Raw genomic sequence first — 5,330 nt, 5'->3', positions numbered from 1 at the left:
AATTGCTGTGCTACAGTACACAAGTCAAGAAATTAAAGAAACAGTTAAATATTTAGAATCATTCAACACCAGAAGCTTTAAAATATAACAGTCTATAGTAGCCCTCAAAAAGCAACAACCTGCATTTAAAAAAAAATATTTTCTCTACGAAGAATCTTATCAGCTATACGAAAGTGTGTACAGTTTTTATAATGAAGCTAGTATTGAGCTGCACTTGAATTCACATTTTTAACTAAACAATTACTTGAGCACACACACATACTCTGCATTCATTATTACATGATAGCCACTTATTCTTCATCTTCAACCTCTTCCTTATCATCTTCATCTTCTTCCTTCTCCTCCTCCTAATCTTCTGGTTCTTCCTCTTCTTTGAGGTTGTTGGCAGGACCCTTCTTTCCTGCTTCACTTTTGCTGTTGGCACAGTATGTGGCAATATCCTTTTCATATTTCTCTTTTAGCTTAGCTGCTTTCTGTTCATATGGTTGTTTATTTTTGGCTGATTGTTCAAACCACATTTCACACATTTTTTAAATTTTTTTATTTTGCAGTATCCCCAATGGATAGGCCTAGGTGTACACTTTTGATCTTTGGGCGATGTTCAGAGCAAAACAGGAAGGCAGATGGTGGCCTCTTATGGGCATTGAAATCTTTTTTCTTTCATTTCTTATCACCTTTGGGAGGAACGTAATTTTTCATCTCCCTGTCATAGCGAGCTTTGTTACTTTTTGCCATATCTTCAAACTTCGACTTTTCCTTTGCAAACATGGTTTTCCATCTCCCAAAGCTCTTACTGGAGAACTTGGCAAAATTGACAGAAGAATCTGGGTGTTTCTTCTTCTGCTCTGTTCGGCAGAGCTGCACGAAGAAGACATATGAGGATATTTTGCCCCGCGGTTTGTTGGGCTCTCCTTTGCCCATCGTGATTTCCTCAGAGTCAGATGAAGCGGCTGGATCCGACAAGATGCTTCCTTCTGAGGGCTCCAGTGTGAACTGGTTTATCACTAATGCAATCCTTAGCCTCTTCTATTAGTTGGTTTTTAAGAAATTTTTCTTCAAGCTCAATCACAAATAGGTGGAATTCAAATCTTCTTTGGCACTTTATTAACCCTCTGAGTGTCTGCTTCTTTGCTAGTGGAAGAATCACACCTACATTATAGGACTGTTGTGAGATAAGAAATATTCTAGGAAAAGTGCCTGGCATACAGAGGCATTCACTAGATAAAATAATTGGTATTCAAAGTTTTCAGAGACAAGTTAGGTAACCTCGAACCTCAGTTTCCGGCTTATCCAGAGCACACTTTTAGTTGAGAGTTTTCTCAGAGTGAATGGGTGCTTATTTTATGTGTGCAAGTGCTGGGGATTGTCTGCTATTTACTGGATGAAAGAGTCTGTGTCTTTATACCCATTCATCATTGCACGAGATTGGAAGGCAACAACAAAACCAAACCAACAAAAAACAAACTAGAACTCCCATGATGGTTAGATTTGTCTAAGGAAATCTTCAAGTCATAGAGTCCAGATATTAGGCAGAACCACCTTAAGTCTGCAGAGTAAGATCTACCCTTTCCCTAGCTGGAAGTATCTTTGCTTTCTGGAAGGGTATATCCTCGATAGCAGAGACTCCTGGCATTTTGATGGGTTAAAGACACTTTTAAAAACTGTGGATCCTCTCCTCAGAAAAACGAACATACTCACTCCTCAACAACATTTTGCATGCAATTTTTGAGTGTTCCTAGTTGCTATCAACAACACATGTTGGAGCCTGCTAAAGAAGCCTGACTGTAGAAGTTAGAGTGCTTTGTCTTGTGATCCTGGGATATCGACTCTAGTTTTGACTAAAACAGGGAGGGGTATCATTTTCAGCTGCCTTGTGAGTGTCAACTTGTAAGGAAGGATGCCAGTTTCTTTTAGCATCTACTGTGGATCAGGCTGTGTCCTAGGGGCCTCATGTTAACTAATTTATCTAGTCCTCAGGAGAGCCCAATAGGTAAGTGTTTTATCTCTACTTTATTATGAGGCTGAGAGAAGTTAAGTGACTCTTCCAAGGTCTCACAGCTAATAAGCCGTGGGGCCCAGGTTTGAGTAATACTAGTATCCAATTAAAAAAAAAAATTTATTACTTTCTGTTTGTGCTTTGGAGCACTAGCTGAGACACATTTCTCCAAACAGATCATGACTGAAGAACTTGCTAGTCCTAGGCTTGCTATTTCATTTTCCAGGCTTTTATCTCCACCGTTGCCTACCACTGTCCCCTTTGGCTGCCAGAGTATAGTATAGGTAGGGGTGGAGAGTGGAGGACATCTTTACTGTTAGCTAGACTTTAGAGAAGTAGTAAAAGGTAGTGGTGAGAGCAAGGGCCCCATAGTCTGCTGTGTTTGAGCTGGAATCCATTGGATCTTCTCAGACAAGCCATAGCCCTGACACTTATTTAGCACCCTACTTTTACAAAGAGCTTCTTCATTTAATAGTGAGATAGGTAGGTAAGACATTCCTATCTCCATTTTGTAACTGCAGAAGAAAAGCCTTTTTCAAGAAAATTGTCTCACCAGGTCTTCTGATTCTTGTTCCAGGTCTCTTTCCATGACATTCTAGCTGCCTCCCCTGGGGAACAAGGTTAAGGAATGCCATTCTGGGAAATTGAAGCTGTAAGAATGAAAACACAATGGCTTGGAGCAGTAAGTCCTAAGTCATTGTGATTGGAAGATGGCTTTCCTTGCCCATGTTCCAGGAAGCAGTTGTTGCAGTGTAGCCGATGTTGAACAAGCTATGATCTGGGAAAATGTAACAAGAGTTCACAAATGGCAGTGGCTTTTGAATGATAAGGTAATTGACAAGGAATATTGAGACAGGAACAAAGGAGTCTAAGAATTTGAAAGATATCCTCTAATGCTGCCCAAAGAGAGCATGATCTGAATTCAGATGACCTATACTAGCTCTTCAGACTGAGGTATCCCTCCGGTGGAGAAAAGCAATTCATCAAGCAACCAGCACTGGAAAGAAATTCTCCAAGAGAATATCCAGCTTCCTTGGCTTATGTTCTCTGCTCACCCAGCCAACTTGCAATTTGGCCTCCTGAGTGCCTATGACCAGTATGGATTCTCTCAGTGATAACCCACACCTTGCTGAGAGCTAATATGGGATATTGGTCTATTGATCACTCTTTGGTGAATTCAGCTTCCATGACTCAATATTTTGTTGCCTGATCACCTCTGAAGGAACTGATAAAGCTCCCAAACCTTCTTGGATGTTGAACAGATTTTGGACTTTTGGTCCCCACTTTGGTGTAGCCAAACATGAGAGGCCCTCACCTGAAGAAGACAGTCTTTCTCATTATGTGACCTTGGTAGCTTCTGTAAATGATAATCATGTTTTGTCCAGGATCCCAGCATGTCCATCTTTCTTAAAGCTTCAAAGAACCGAAACTTCAAAGAACATGGGTGTGTGTTTGAGCAAGAATCTTAGAAAAGCATTCCTAAGCACTGCATCAGTGTGAGGGTCTCAAACTTGTTCAGGTTAGCGCCTCCAAATAGATATGAAGTGAGCCTTCCCACTGCCAGGCTAGGTGCCTGGGAAGCCCCTTTCAGCTTAGGATGTCCAGAGGCATTGCAGGAAGGAACTCACATGTGTAGGTTGAAGGGACAAAGCAGCAACTCAGGATGCAAACTGGTGGCATATTCTTCAGACAGCAACTGGTCAGGCCCTGGAGCAGACAGAACAGCATGGAGGAGGAGAGGAGAAGCTCTCATTGGTATGTAGGCTGGGAAGTTCATGGTTAGAGTGACAGTCAGATTTGGCCCCTAGGTGCTCCTTGCAGAGATTCTTCCCATGGTCCACTTATCTAGTCTTAGCAGTGTCCTTTCCCCACCATGAACAGTTCCCTAAGACAGGGTGGGTTAGGGGATGTAACACTCTGGAATTCCATCATGAAGAGGTCCCAAAGTGACAGGACCTAGGCTGCTGACTTGCTGGGACTTGGCAACACAGACAGATGGAGAAGGAGCAGAATCTGATCTTCCTGGCAGCTAAGGAAGCACGTTATAGTGTCTTGCTGTTATAGCAGGCTTTGGTGAGCACTAGTATAGTGGGAGGAGGGACTGTCTCACCTAGTGGCTGAAGTTAGGTGAAAGCAGTTAACACTTAAGTCAGATGGTGTCTGTGTCAGGGCTCCACACCATTTATCAGGATTAAATGAGATAATGTACATTACAAGCTTTATACTATGCTTGATAAATGTTTAACAATGGCAACCACTATTACCATCATCATCACCATCCTCTTGCATAGTACTTTACATCTATGTCCATGTAGCATTCAGAAAGTCTAATAGCTTGCTATAGAAATTACAGTAAATTGTAGCATGATTGTACTCAGTCCAGTGTTGGTCTTTGGTAGTGGCTGGATCTTCGTGGCTTCTCAGAGCTGAAAGAGCCCGTGAAGACCAAGATCATACACTTAAGATCAGGCACAGGCAGGTAGCATGCCTAAGTTGATAAGGATGTTGTAGAACAATAGGGAGGGTTGGGGACTGTGGTGACCTGGAGAGCACATGCCACACCTAAGGGTGGTAGGTCTTCAACTCTGGGTGATTGTTGCCATGTGATGTGGGCCCAGGGATTCTGGCTCTTTTTATTCAAGAAATGACAGAAATCCAGATTTCAAAGTAAAAATGTACAGTTTTAAAATATTGCAGGCCAAACAATATGTATCTACAGGTTGTATGGGACCCATTAGCTGTCAGTCTGGGACATTCTTCTCTGAATCAAGAATCCCCTCTGTGGCTCTCCTGCCCTGTGATAGTTCAGCAAAACCTTCATGGGATGGTCTGAATGTGCTTTCTAAGACCTGTCTCTCTGGAAGTTCTGAGAAGTCCTTGAAGTTGCAAATCTGGAGCAGGGACGGGTCAGTAGGGCTGTAACTTCAGCTACCTCTTATTGCTCACTTTCTATCTCTACAATAATTGGATTGGACACAGATTCCTGCCCTCTCCCCCACATCAACCCACTCTGGCTTCAGAGCAATTGGAGGGGTTAGTGTTACTCTTGTTTACATCCTTGCCACTGATATAAACTGGTGTTTACATTTGTAAAACCTGCAGAAAGCAGGAGTCAACTTGAAGCAGCAAATAACTGGGCATTGCTCAAATGTAAATTCAGAACTAGCTAAGTGGACATGTGACCTATGCAGTTGCACAGGAGCCTGTGTTCAGAAGGACCACCACACATGGTTTAATGCTCTGTTGTAGCTGTCTTGAAATTTTTTTTTTTATATTTTATTGTACTTCAGGTGAAGGCTTACAGAACAAATAGTTTCTCATGAAACAGTAGTAC

The 5,330-nt window shown here is 42.1% G+C and overlaps 1 pseudogene; it reads right to left on the bottom strand.

Annotated features, from left to right (window-relative positions):
* Window positions 1–290: 290 nt before the first annotated feature.
* On the bottom strand, window positions 291–921 carry LOC101353666 (high mobility group protein B2 pseudogene; annotated as a pseudogene).
* Window positions 922–5,330: the final 4,409 nt, after the last annotated feature.

The sequence above is a fragment of the Trichechus manatus genome, unplaced genomic scaffold (genome assembly GCF_000243295.1).
Source record: "Trichechus manatus latirostris isolate Lorelei unplaced genomic scaffold, TriManLat1.0 scaffold00084, whole genome shotgun sequence".
NCBI classification, from domain to species: domain Eukaryota; kingdom Metazoa; phylum Chordata; class Mammalia; order Sirenia; family Trichechidae; genus Trichechus; species Trichechus manatus.
This window is presented reverse-complemented; position numbering and strand designations above follow the sequence as displayed.